General features: G+C 48.0%; 1 long non-coding RNA gene across 1 annotated transcript; it reads right to left on the bottom strand.

Annotated features, from left to right (window-relative positions):
* Positions 1–10,022: 10,022 nt before the first annotated feature.
* LOC116945598 (uncharacterized) lies at positions 10,023–13,448 on the bottom strand. Its single transcript, XR_004403352.2, has 2 exons — positions 11,373–13,448; positions 10,023–10,666 (listed from the first exon to the last, which is right to left on the bottom strand). It is a non-coding gene; the product is annotated as an uncharacterized LOC116945598 (long non-coding RNA).
* Positions 13,449–14,087: the final 639 nt, after the last annotated feature.

The following is a 14,087-nucleotide window of genomic DNA, read 5'->3' as shown; positions in this document are numbered from 1 at the left end:
CCGATTAAGATGTTTGAACGGTGCAGTTGCAAAGTGATTGACTTACGATTAAGAATGTTTCGAAGTTCCCTGTGTGTGGGAGTGCTCATCAGCCCCCTCTGAGTTTCATAAGTTGACTACCACATTTTAAGAGATTAACGGTTGTCCTATATATAGAGACTGGCCCTTGACATAGAACACCCCCCAATCTAACATCCAACGGGATGCTGCAACACTGAGGGAGTATAAGAAGATCTTGGAAAATCCAAATCTCCCTCCGCTGCACATCAACATAACATTTCCACCAAACCCTCCCTACTGAAAATCGAGAAGTCAATTTTGGACACACGCCCTCGACTCTTCTGTGAGCCAAAAAAAAAAAGGACTCCGGTTGCCAACCAAATGGCGCGTGACGTGGGGACGCGGTGGTGTCCCCTAAGAAGGAACCGCACTGAAGACCCGGACGAAGGCACCACAGCCCTAGTTTATATCTGCCGCACTGACGACATTGGGGACGGCTTTCAACAAACGTCACAACAACAACAACAAGACGGGGAAGACGATGCTGTGGATATTGCCTCCATAAATGGAACGGTCAACTTCTTTCCAGACTGCGAAAGCGGCCTGAGGTGCAATCCATCGGGCACAATACCGCCGACTGTTCGCCAAATACAAAAAAAGTGTACTCTGGTGAAACGTAGATGTACATGTTGAACTTCTTTCGCACCGTACGTAGCCAACCGTAATCGACGGTGCGGAACAAGCGGCCTCCACTCAGCTGCCCCAGGTGCCATGCAATGCCTTTGCACGTTTAAAATGCAATTGTAGTCTGTTTTTTTAATACGACATACAAAAGAAGGAGATTTCCACCAAATGGCAGACAACCATCAATGAAGGTGAGCACACTGAACGAAGCTGGACAACTTTCACAAGATGGGATTCATTTCCATGAGGTTACCGGAAGCTGCACCATGCTGAAAAGGATAAGCAATCGACGACAATGAACTTGAGTGGTCTACTTTGCCAATTAAAAAAAATGTTGTATCAATGGGCTCTCACCTGCCTTGTTTCTAAAATATCACAATTGTCTGCCAGGACGTAATGTTTCTCAACTATCTACCCTCGTCAACCTTTGCCATCATCGTCACCCACCCCCACCGTCTTCTACCTGACATCATCATCTCTTTAGTGAACTCCATGTCCATCATAGACTGATGGTAGTGGGACTCTTTAGCATGGGTAGAGTGTTTTCCGTCTTTAGAAGGAGCAAGAGTACGCACATGATTATATCCCCTACCGCATGTGCACGTGGAGTCGGCTACGTCTTTCTTCAGCGATTTAGGCGTTGCCATTGGCCAAAATGTGTCGATGGCGGACGGTGAAAAGTAGCGTCCAATTAATTGAGCATTAACTAGCGACGTGTATAGACTTGGCTTATGCTCGACTGACTTCTGTGAGCGCACATGGTCACGTGCTGTTTACCACTCGATGGTTCGACCACCGTTTGACCCACGTGGTACAAGTGCCACATTGTCAGCGTGTTTTTCGGAGTGGACGATGGCATCCTTCACGCGGCCCGCTCTGTTAAGTGAGAAATCACGACGGATCGCCGCCGCCGACGCCGTGACCAAACATCGATCATCGATCTCCCGGTCTCCACAGCAACAGAAACGCTGAGTGCATTAAGTCAAAACGTCGACGCCAACGTCGACTTAATGTTCAACTATAGTAACCAGAATCTAATGCAATGGCGTTTTTTGTTTTTGTTTTATCACAGTGGATTACGCTGCCAACGAGCCGTTTCGAGAAGGAGTTATTGACTTTTTTATTTTAACTTGCGGCACAGCAACAACAACAACAACAAACTGCAGACAAAGATTACCCAGCACTATTCAACAAAGGTCAATCCCATGGTGATCTCAATTCTGCCAAATCAACGAATCAAAATCGATGAACAATTAAATATGTTATGTACAGTACTGAGGATATATTAATTATTATTGTAATTATATAAACACCGCTCTGTGAGCCAAACCCAAAGTCACAGCAAAGCCACAGGTACTTTCCAGCGTGCCTTTTTTTTAAATACAGCTCCATTGAATCCAAGGAAGTCCTTCGCACTGGTTGAGTGATGCACGTCAAGGGACTTTTGAGTCCTTTCCAAGCGTAATTACACACTGCACACAGCAGGCGTGTGCGCTGCTGAGGAGGAGTGCTACGAGATGCCTGCACGGTCTGGCCCGGAACCCGAGCGTATGAAGTGAGACCGGCAATGATACGACACTTGGCCTTGCCAGCTCACAAACACGCTTTCCCTGTTTACCATCTCGTGACGTTCCCCATCAACAGCCAGCCATTAATTTCACTTTAATAACAGACCGCGTTCAATATGCTGCTGATGACGATTATAATAGAGGTGGCTGGATGGTTCAAGGCGACTTCCTTCTTCTGGACATCTGCGGAAAAAAGAGCTTCATCGCTCTTCGGATTCCTACAGTCTAAATAAAGGTTCTGATTCTATGGGTCCGGTGCCTCTGGTGTTACTTTGGCTAAACTTTAGATACAGAAGTCGTTTCAAGTCGTCCTCCAAGCAGCCGTAAATCATATAAATATATCTGAATGTGTGTGTGCTCTGGGGAAACAATTTGTTTTTATTTCCAAAAGTGTGTGTTTTAAGCAAATGGTGGTGATTTGGTGCTGTTACCGTTCCCACGTGGGTCTCATGATACGAATGCCAAGCAGTGTGGCTAAAGCGAAAGAACTCGACTTAGGGGCCGGTCATAAATGACGTCACGCGATTTTTGACCATTTTTGACCCCCCCCCCCCCCCCCCCATCGTCACACGGCGTCACAAAGTCAGATCCCCTCAAATATGACGTCGCAAAGCTCTGCCCCCCCCCCCCCCGTAAAAATAAAACATGCTTCAAATCACTTTAAAATACTGTAATTGTAGTGCGTATTTAATGTGGCGCTGCACTCTAATGTTGTAGGCGAAAACATTTATTAAGAAGTATATTTAATTAAGTAGAACGTGTTATCTATATTTATTTAAAGTTGGGCATTTTGATGTGACGTCACATTTCTCAACCCCCCCCCCCTCGTCACACATCGTCACAAATGTCTGACCCCTCCCCCCCCCTAGGTGCGTGACGTCATTTATGGACGGCCCTTTAAACAAAATCGTAATGAGCACATCCCGTGAAGATCCAATGTAACGTATTATTTATCTCTAATTAAGTAAGTAGCGATTGATTGAGCCAGTGATTCAAATTGTTGAAAACCATTTTGCGATACATCAATCAAAGTACACGGTAAAATGATAATTGTTTTTTTTTACCCTTTTATCTAGCAACAAAACTGACATCTTTTTTTACAAGGAGTCATGTTTGCATTGACCACAATACTTGCGGTCGGAACGCAATCAAAAAACAACTCTGATAATGTATTGGCACTGTCCCTGAAATTGATTGGTCCACATCCGAGACAGCTTTCTTTAGAGCCTCGTCTCACATGGTGTTGGACCAGAAGACGCCAAAAGGCGCACAACTCAAAGACAATGTTTCGATTTAAAGCTTTCGTGACTGCAAGAATTCATCTTCTTTGGTTCTTTCGGTAAAGTCACGTAGAATGAGAATAAAATAATAAATTGATAAAATAAAATAACACAATAAAATTCTCACGACGTTTTATTGTGTTATTTTATCAATTTATTATTTTATTCTCATTCTACGTGACTTTACCGAAAAAACCAAAGAAGATCAAAGACAATGCACCATCAGAGTATGAGAGCTCGGGGTAAGCATTTACACCATTGGCAAATGAGGTTTCCAATGGTGAAAATACACGGTAAAAATTGATTATTTCTAGATGGTATATTTATTTATTATACCATAGGTTCTGCAGCTTAACACCACGTGACATTCTATAGAATCACACGAACCCTGCATGTGCCACTGAGGAAAAAAATTGCATCGTATAATTGTGCAGGGGGTGATTTCTATTGCTGGTGGCTCTGATGTAGAGTGGATTCATTATCATTGCCGAAAGTGAAACGCTCAACAAGCCGGCCATCCAGCACACAAAGAGAGCCTCCGTTTTTGTTACAGCATTGATATGTCCAAATCCAACACGTTCTGTAAATGGTGACAACTCATCAATACAGAAAAGAAATTGCAGGCTGGAAACATTAATTACAGCACGCAAAAGTGTACTGCTCACAAACAAAAAGGCATGACTCCCATCATACCTTGCGCGTGCATGCCATGTGTAATGCTCTCAGCTTTGTTTAGACCAACAACTCAAAAAGAGCTGAAAGTGTAGCCGTCCCAACAGGCAGCACTGTAAAACAAAGATATGTGCACAGACCATATGCAAACACACACACACTGCGCATACGCTGCACAACATTAAAGTTGTTTCAAATATATATAGTTTTAATATTTGAATTGCAATATTGCCACACGCAGTTCTGGACACAACCGTTAGTGGGGTGTGTGGTAAGTGTTTAGGAATTGATTACTGGCTGTACCAATAACTATACATCAACGGCTCTTAAATATCTCTTGCTTTGATGAGCCAGTTGCATTGGCTTGGCATCATGTGATGCACTGTCCAGTGTCCCAACTTAGGGAAAGTGAGTCATGAACTGCATTATATTTCTTCCCTTTGGCAAAGCAATCCTTTGCTGGATGAAAGCTTAACCATGCTGCACCATGCTGGTCAGCATTTGTGGTGAAGTGAAGGGCCTTGGTCCGAGAGTGGGCTAAGATTTCATTCGCTACTGATGTCTGCCGCGAACAGGAATCAAACTGGGTTTTTACAGGCTTGATAAAAAAATAAATGTTATTTTTATTTTATTCAGGTGTGACCGTGTGTGCCTTGATCACCAAGTTGTTGCTCAAGTCGGCCTCCTTTCACCCGGTCTCCATAGACCACAGGCAAACGGCGAGTTAGGAGTGAGAATGGAAAGATGGTGAATGTTACGTGATGCAGTGACGTAACTACACTATCAGCTCAGGGGATGCAGCAATCGCTCAGGTGGGGCCACCAATAGAATGATGTTCGGTTTGGCGTCCTCTGGTCTAGCACCATTGAGACGAGGCTCAAAAGAAAGCCATCTCTGGTGTGGACCAATCAGTTTCAAGGACAATGCATATATTATCAGTTTTTTTTTTGCATTTTGACCACAGGTATTGTGGTTAATGCAGACGGGATTCCTTGTAAAAAAAGGTTTCAGTTTTGTTGCCAGAAAAAAAGGGGAAAAACTCTACTATTATATTTTTGTACTTGCAAAGGAGGTCTAATGATTTAAATGAAGGAATTTTCATTAAAAAAAAAACAATTTAAACCGCGTTTAAATAAGTTTGTGCCCTTTAACACTGAAAACCTATCTCATTGTGGCTGTTAATGGGGCCCCAACTCGTAACCTTCGCCACCAGGGGAGGGGGGGGGCAAGGCACCTCCTGCCCCCACACTCTTTGCGCAACTGCAGCGGGTACAGCTGTAATGCTCGCAGATTGCGACTGCACCATACTCTTTGGTTCTTTCGGTAAAGTCACGTGGGTATAACAATAAAATAAATTAAATCACGACGTTTCGGGCACAACACACAAGCGTCCGTCATCAGGTGGGACAACCACAGCAAGAAAACAATTGCTGAAGTGGTTGTCCCACCTGATGACGGACGCTTGTGTGTTGCGCCCGAAACGTCGTGATTTAATTCATTTTATTTTTTATACCCACGTGACTTTACCGAAAGAACCAAAGAGTATGGATCCCTGCAGTCACGAAAACTTCACATCTAGATTGCGACCGCATCAGCTGCTTGTCTTCCCTGCAGAAGTAGCAACGGTTGGCTACGTACGGTGCGAAACTGGTGTAGTTAGCCGGGTGGTGACCACCAGGCGAACTACACCAGTTACAATGTAACTAGTGTAGTTAGCCGGGTGGTGACCACCAGGCGAACTACACAAGTTACAATGTAACTAGTGTAGTTAGCCGGGTGGTGACCACCAGGCGAACTACACAAGTTACAATGTAACTAGTGTAGTTAGCCGGGTGGTGACCACCAGGCGAACTACACAAGTTACAATGTAACTAGTGTAGTTAGCCGGGTGGTGACCACCGGGCTAGCTACACTAGTTACCACGTAACTGCTACTACAGACTGGGACCAACGACTTCGGCCCGGGTCCACGTGTTGGAGACTCGTTGAACGGAGATTGTAGACGAAGGGTTTCTTCCAGGATGAACAACAACAACGCCGGTCCCTCTCGGGACCCGGCTTATAGTCTCTGCGGCGTGGCCGGCTCCACCCTTGGCCACGCCCACCTTCCAGAATCCTCGGGACGGATCTGGGTCCCAATCACGTGACCCCTCCCCCCCCAAGGCCCCTTGGCAACTTAACTGGTCACGTGTCCTCAACCAGAGTGCCATGGCCTCACACAACCTCATCCTTCGGTCGGCACCCACACGCCCCGTCCTGTAGGGGTCGGCACTGCACTTAAGGCGTGGTGCCATCCAGCGCTATTGTTCAGCACACACCGGGCCCCTCTAGGGCCGGTACTGCACCCACAGCCTGTTGACATCCAGCGATGTCACTTCACACACACATACACAGCTTGCGGTGCGATTAACAGTGGCATTTTCTGGCCGTTGCTGCTGGAGCTTCTGACGCTGTGGCTGATGCTGCCTGGGGTATGTTGTACGGCACTCGGTTCCTTTCGCGCAGCAGGCGAAGCGCTCTGCGGCACTCATTTCAACGACCTCCTGAGAGCGATGAAGAGCCGAGTGAACCCCCTTGAAGCACGCCGAGTCGGCGGCTCATCTCTGAGCGTCTGCTCGCCGCCACGGCGAGGAGTGGTGCAGCAATAACCTGCCGAGCCTCCTCGCACGCCCAGATGGGTTCGTCGGGACTGTGTGGCTGACACCGCCCGCCAGAATACAGTGTTCACAATCGCACTGAGATATCGATAAGTAGCCAGTATCACCAATTAAAAGGAAACCACAAGTGCAGAGCAGAGTTTGCAAGCAGCGTGTTTATCCGGCACTGGCACTCATCCAAGCAAAACAGATCGCCTGTCAGTGTGAGAGCGTGCGTGTGTGCGTGCGTGTGAGAGCGTGCGTGTGTGTGTGTGAGAGCGTGTGTGTGTGTGAGAGCGTGCGTGTGTGTGTGTGTGTGAGACGGTGTGTGTGTGTGAGAGCGTGTGTGTGTGTGTGAGAGCGTGCGTCTGTGTGTGTGTGTGTGAGAGCGTTCGTGTGTGTGAGAGCGTGTGTGTGTGTGTGTGAGAGCGTTCGTGTGTGTGAGAGCGTGCGTGTGTGTGTGTGAGTGCGTGTGTGTGTGAGAGAGCGTGTGTGTGTGAGAGAGCGTGTGTGTGAGAGAGCGTGTGTGTGAGAGAGCGTTCGTGTATGTGTGAGAGCGTGCGTGTGTGTGTGTGAGGGCGTGTGTGTGTGAGAGAGCGTGTGTGTGTGAGAGAGCGTGTGTGTGTGTGTGAGAGCGTGCGTGTGTGTGTGTGAGAGCGTGTGTGAGCGTGTGTGTGTGTGTATGAGAGCGTGCGTGTGTGTGAGAGCGTTCGTGTATGAGCGTGCGTGTGAGAGCGTGGGTGTGTGTGTGAGAGCGTGTGTGTGTGTGTGCGTGCGTGTGAGAGCGTGCGTGTGTGTGAGAGCGTGCGTGTGTGTGAGAGCGTGTGTGAGCGTGTGTGTGTGAGAGCGAGCGTGTGTGTGTGTGAGCGAGCGTGTGTGAGCGTGTGTGTGTGTGATAGCGTGTGTGTGTGTGAGAGCGTGCGTGTGTGAGAGCGTGCGTGTGTGTGAGAGCGTGCGTGTGTGTGTGAGCGTGTGTGTGTGCATGCGTGTGAGAGCGTGCGTGTCTGCGTGTGTGTGTGCGTGTGTGGGAAGCGGTAGTGTAGTGGTTAACGCGCTACGCTACGAACCTGGCGACGCGAGTTCGATTCCCGCTCACGGCCAACACCAGTAACGATTATCTGAACCGGTCCTGGGCCTCCACCAGGTCGACTCAGCCTCAAAAGAGTACCTGGTGCGATGTGTAAACATCGCCACGAGGGAGACAAACGCGGCCGGGCGTGGTGCTGGCCACCCACCCCCTCGTGTGCCGTGCCGGCCTTTATAGGTGCTCGCTAACAGCACTTGCCCCTACAGTCTCTTTAAGGGTATGCGGGAGATCTTTTGTATGGGGGAGCGGTAGCGGTTCGCGCACCGCGTTACGAACCCGGCCACCCGAGTTCGACTCCCAATCACGACCAAATATCTGAACCCGACCTGGACCTGTCCTAGGTAGACTTAGCCTTAAATGAATACCTGGTGCGGTGTGTAGGACTGTGGAGACAAATGTGGTCAGGCGTGGTATTGGCCACCTACCCACTTACGTGTTGTGCCGGCATTGATTTAGAGGTGCTTGTTAACAGCATTTTCCGCGACAGGCTTTTAAGGCTATAACGGAGGTGTACTGTGTGTGTGTGTGTGCTCTCTCACCCCAGCACCTACAGGAGCGTGTATGCGAGGGGAGTTTTCGTAACTGTTCACACACTGGGAGAGAATCAATGTTGAAAGAGCGCAAATAGCCCAGCTACCTGGGTTCTGTTCCCGGCCGTGATTTCATAGCGCCAGTGGCAAGTGATGTCTAAATCTGTCTTGCACCTTACCTGGGTTGACTTGACCATAACCGAGGGACTGGTGCGGTGTGAACATCAGGGACCGCGGGGGAATTGGCTTCGCCGCATCCTTTGCGTGCAGTGATGGCCTTTTAATGGGTGCTCGCGAACAGAAACTTCTGCGAGGCTAAATAACATGGGGGATCCGTTGTGCGTGTTTTTTGGGCGTGTGTGTGAACGATGCAAACAGCTGCTACTGAATCTGTCGGCAATCTGATACTGCACAAGGAGGGAAAGGCAGCCTCGAGTGAGCCCTCTGCACTGTTTACAGAAAACAAAATCATCCTAATATTATACTCTCTGTACATCAAACTTTTTTTTTTGTGGCTGTTAGAGTGGAGAATTTCACGTGGCCGTACCTGGAGGGCAACGTGAAGATTGATAACAACAATGTTTACCCTGGAGGCCCTCACTCAACCCCAAGAATCGCTGTTTTCGGGAGCCCTGTTTTAATTGGAATTTTGGCCAATTCGTGTTTTTTTGGTATTTTGTGAGAATGTTGGCAGATTTTATATCCCTTTAAAGCATATTGGGTGTGATAGGAAACGCGAGCGTCAGGAGAACGTTACACATCAGTCGATAACACACTGCACACGTACAACATACACCGACTTGCTGTACTGCCTCTTGGTGGCAACTCGTTGCCCTCTTGCAGGTGGGTGCCTCGTGAAAAAGTGGTGGCTTTCCATTTCTTGAGTGATCCCCCCCCACACCCCTCACCCCTCCACCAACGCCTCCACATCGCCGGATTACAGCCGTGCGCCACCACACCCGGCTGGCAAAACGCGAAGAGCGTAAAGCTGCCAAATGGAACCGGTTGCTGTTGATGCTGCTGCTGCTGCCAGAAATGAAAATGTTAAAATTAGCCATGCTGGGCGGGACAATTCATGTGTAGAGGGATTGTGGACCCCGGAGCGTCGTCACCGTGGATCGTTGATGCCTGCTCGGAGCAGCATCCAGACACCTTTTGCCAGTCGTGTGAACCTTGCCAAGACCAAGGTCATTGAGTGACCTAAGTCTGTAAGGACAATGTTCTGCTACGCTATTATTGGCAGATATAACTTTACTAAATAAACAGATAAAAGTCTATCTCCGTCGCAAAAAACAACAACAACAATATTCTGTTTAACATGATCGTCCATGGCAAGGCATGGTGAGTTTTTGTAAAGTTTTGCTGAGTTGTGCTAAACGGGCTCCACAGTTGTCATCAAAAGCTCTTTCCAATAACATCTGTCACCCAGTGATATTTATTTAACAGGGCCTGACCCTGCTGTTGCAACACAAAACTTTAAACTGGTTTAAAGTTTTTTTTTCCAGATCAATCACACGATACTGGACAACATTCGTCCAAGAAGCCCAGAGGCTGATGGACACAGTGTAATATTTGTATTCTGTTTATTTAGGTACAGCTGTAACTGTTTTCAATTTTTTAGTATGTGGCAAGCAGATGTAGAATAGTATGCTGTTGGATTCGAGTCATAACTATTATAACTGGCCAAGTGATATTGTTACTGGTCAGCATTGGTGTTTTTTTTAAAATAGACTTCTCCCCACCATAGAACTGTGAAATCTCCACCAACTTGCACATGGTGGCCAATAAAGATGAGCACTGGCAAAATCGCGCGGAAGTAATGAGATACTTTGACTATTGTATGCGTTTCATTTATATTGTGCACTTTCCTTTTGAATGAGGGTTTCTTAACGTTGGGTGGCTCTATGGAACAAACACAATGAATGAACAAATGATGATAATGCAAGGTCACGTCTCGTGAATCTTCAACAGAGTGGTCGTCATTTCATCGACCCTGGATGAAAATGAGCCGAGCCCACCCCTCGACCGATCGAGTGTGGGAGCGCACGCACGCACGCGCGCAAAGCCGATGCTGTGCATGGCAGTCATCCACCATCCGCTGCCAACACAAGGCGCTCCCTGCTGGCCCATTGCCCCGAAGCGGCGAGCTCCTTGCCATTCCGAGTGCTCGACAGTCACTCGGTCGGCTGCAGTCAGGAGGGGAGCCTCACCTGGGAGTGAAACGAGCAAGGATTACTGCAAGGGGTACCCCAGCAGTATGCCTTTTGTCATTTGTTTTTTTTCCCCGACAGCATTTGACGACGTGCTTACAATGTGTTCCGCTGTGTCCAGACTTTTTTTTTTACATGACACAATTTCTACGACAATGCCAGCTTGAGTACATCAGAGGGCATTGCAGAGTGTGGATGGACTCTTCTGCTCCATCTTCCATACAGCCCCGATGTGGCACACTCAGTTTAAGATTTTCAGTACTTTGCAAGAAGTCCATTTAGGCAAAACAATTATGTAAATGACGCGGCTTGTAGAGCGCTGTTCACAAATGATTTCACAACGCGGATGAATCTTCGCTTCCTGTGTGATGCATGTTAGCGCGCAAGTGCACAGGATAGGATGGAGACGTCCGTTGATACGTACTCAGCTAAATGTCCATAATATTCCCATTTTAAGGAAGATCTCACATTTTATATCAATTTCGCCAAAAACATATTGATACAAATGTATATGTATTTCGAGGGCATTATTCGTACGTGTGCTACACCAAAAGGGCAAAGACAAAGTTCCTCCGTATAGCATTAACAGATCGTTGGGGAAGGTGCTGTTAGCGAGCACCGATGAAGGGGGGTGGGTGGCCAGCACCACGCTCAGCCGCCTTTGTCTCCCTAGTGGCGATGTTGACACACTGCACCAGGTACTCACTTGAGGCTGAGTCGACCTAGGGGAGGCCCAGGACCGGTTCAGATAATCATCACTTGGTGTTGGCCGTGAGCAGGAGTCGAGGTCGGGACGCTAGGTTCGCTACCGCTCCCCACAAAGGAAACTAACACACACACCGCTATAAACCTTCGGCCGGGGAAAGTATACGCTGGTGGCACGTAACGAGGCGTCGCCCCTCGGACGTTCTCTCTCACGACTGCTTTTTTTTGTTTTGTTACAAAGGCGAATTGTAGAGAAGTGGAAGTGTTCTTCGGAGGTGACGGCAGAATCGGCGTGCCCCCCCTCCACCCCTCTCCCGCCCCGTGCCCCGCGACCCACGGTAACGCGAGACACGCCGCTTGGGTGACGATCACACCCTGGGACGCGTGACTCGTCGGGGCTGGGAAGGGGTGGTGGTGGTTGGGGGGGGGGGGAGTTGTTTTCAAGGCCTTTTGTCTATGTTTTGGTTTACTTCTCTTTGTGCGCACGGATGTGTGTGTGTGCGTGTGTGCCCCTGTGTACGTGTGTAGTGTATGTGGGGAGCGGTGGTGCAACGGTTAGGGCGCTGCGCTACGAACCCAGCGACCTCGACGAGTTCGATTCAGGCTCACGGCCACCAACACCACAGTGACGATGATCTGAATCGGTCATTGGCATCCTCTAGGTCGGCTCAGCATCAAATGAGTACCTGGTGCGATGTGTAAACATCGCCACTGTCTTTGCGTGTGGTGTGCCTATTGGGAGCGGTGGCGCGGTGGTTAAACGCGCTTGCTTTAACCAAGCCTGAAAAAATACTCGAGTTAGATTCTCGCTCACGGCCAACAAAAGTGACGCTTATCTGAACTCTTCCTGCGCTTTCCCTCGGTGTGTAAACATCGCTGCTAGAGAGACAAAGGCAGCTGTGCATTGTCCTGGCAATCCTCCCTTTCGTGTGCCGCGCTTGCCTTCATAGGTGCACGCTAACAGCGCTTGACAAAACATTCTGCTAAGGCTACACGGGGGATCTTGCAGAATCCACGTGCTTTGTTTGCGTGCTTCATTAAGGCCTTAGTCTCTCCGTTATTTGTGTTGACGTTGCTCTCGCAATTAACGCCACCGGTACTCTTGCTCAGGTGCTTGATCTGCTGAGCATCAAAGAGAACGAGCAATGGCTTAGACCACCAAGTCACACCACCTCGCATATCCAAGGTGTCTGGCTATCTTGAGATCGAGGTGATTGTACGTTGTGTGGTTTAAGGGGATATGTTTAGGAGCTAGTGTTAGGTTGAAGGGTAGGCTGTGGTTTTGTGGTCATGTATTTGAATGCATACACTATTTATGCTCGCATATTACCGTCTCTTGTTAAGACACTGCAGGCTGGAGGCCTCCCCATACCATGTCGGTCAATGGGGATGGTCGCCCATAATTATTTACCACGCGGTTTACTGCGGGGTTTTGAAGCGGTATGGAGGGGGGTGGGGATCCTGGGCCAGTTAAGATACAGTATTGTTCAGCAATGATGATGTTAGCCATAGCCCGGGGCTCCCATCCAAAGACACGCGCGTCGAGGCACACCTATCATCATTGTACATCGCAAATCACGCACACAATGTTGGAGCGATGCAGCCTAGAGTCACGTGGCTTCGGATTCAATTAAACCCTCTCGGTGTGTCGTGGCACCGACACTGCCTAAAATGGAAATTATAGCAGAGCCAAAAGCAAATATTTGAAGTGGGCCGTGAAGACAAAAGTCAACTTCACACCGTAGCTATAAGACACAGGGTCTACAAAGGATCGTTTAATACCAATCACACACTGTGTGATTAACATTTAACAGCCGCTTACACGGCAGCTCACGTGCAGTTTCGGAGTTCCATAAAAAATAAACGAATGACTCGCAGTGTCTTTTCAGTGCAACAATACTGAGCGCAGAATTCAATTACAATTAAAATGTGTTATCTTGGTTGTCAGGCCTCCTTGAAGTGCAACTGCATCTGGAGACGCCGTGCAAAGAGCTGGGAATTCAAGGGAAGAAGAAGAAGACTTTTGTGCAATGAGCTTTGATGTCAGTGACATGATGATGATGATGATTGTGATGCAGGGCTGAGAGGGAAATGGTGAACGTGTGGAGGAGGACTCTTGATACAGAGAGCCAGACCGAGACAGAAGTGAAGAGGAAATGTACTGGCTTGCTTACTTACTATGAATTCCTATTATTTTATTGTAACCGTTTTAATTAACTTCCATTTTCATTGAAAATTATTCCCAAAGCTTTGGGTTAATGTGAGGACAGGCAAATTTGGATGGGCCGTGGCGATCTAGGAAGCTACTCTACCATACAAGGCTGCTTGCTGACGGTGTGCGTGATTGTGTTTTTTTTATTTCATGATCACTTCCGAGAATTACATATTTCACGTAAGATATAAATTCACGTGTCAGTATGTCATACCGCACAATTTGAAGCTGTAAATTCAAAATCCTGGTTCTGGGTCAACTCGGTCATTTATCCCTCATGGGTTTGATAAAATTAGTACTATTTTTTGTAAGTCAACAGTGGCCGCCCCTTTGAAGAGAATGGCCTTCGCCATAGTAATGTAGAATTTCCACTACTGGATCTGGGCCTCCGCAGGAAAAACACCACCGCCCACTCATTTGATCTGGGATACCATTTGACTTTGACCTGTAGAGTCGACTACTGCTCATCATCATCATCATTTATATCACACCTTTCACAAAAGT

Source organism: Petromyzon marinus, chromosome 2 (genome assembly GCF_048934315.1).
Source record: "Petromyzon marinus isolate PM22_M1 ecotype Great Lakes invasive population chromosome 2, UKy_Petmar_22M1.pri1.0, whole genome shotgun sequence".
Lineage (NCBI taxonomy): Eukaryota > Metazoa > Chordata > Hyperoartia > Petromyzontiformes > Petromyzontidae > Petromyzon > Petromyzon marinus.
This window is presented reverse-complemented; position numbering and strand designations above follow the sequence as displayed.